Consider the following 674-nt stretch of genomic DNA (forward strand, 5'->3'; position numbering starts at 1 on the left):
GCATAGTGACTTTAATATACTTCGTAAAGAACTTGTCTGGATGTATAAATACAATACGAAATCCAAAGAGTCGAACATTAAGAAAATATAATCGTATTAAATGTTCATCAAAACATACCTTAACGATAAAATATGCTTACTTTATAATATACAAAACGCGTATTATACATATGTTTACCATTTATGACAACACAATTGTTTTACGTGTTGGTCCTATGTGAAATACTAGACATGTACAATACAGCAAAACCAACAGAAAATAAACAAAATAAAGTACCTGTACGCATTAATTTTCATAGTTTAAAGAAGGATATTAACGAAAAACAACATAAATAATCAAATATAACAAGATATAATAAATCAATGATTTGTGGCATTTATAAGAAACCAGCTGCCTATTTTACTAGTATTAAGTGTCATTATATTTATTCGGGGACGCAATAAGAAACGGAACATTATTCCTAAAAGAACAGACAAGAAATACTACCAAACAATTTTACTATATTGTTTGTGTTGCATACATTAACATGTTTCTTTTTTCATTTAGTACGCCTTTCTACGCACAACAGAACTAGGTTATGTTAACTTGGTATCTATCATCTATGATTTGTTCCTCGTGTGTTAGTGTTGTTTAACCTTGTTGCTATATCGACTCACTGGGGCGCTTGTTACAA

Source organism: Dreissena polymorpha, chromosome 7 (genome assembly GCF_020536995.1).
Source record: "Dreissena polymorpha isolate Duluth1 chromosome 7, UMN_Dpol_1.0, whole genome shotgun sequence".
Classification (NCBI taxonomy): domain Eukaryota; kingdom Metazoa; phylum Mollusca; class Bivalvia; order Myida; family Dreissenidae; genus Dreissena; species Dreissena polymorpha.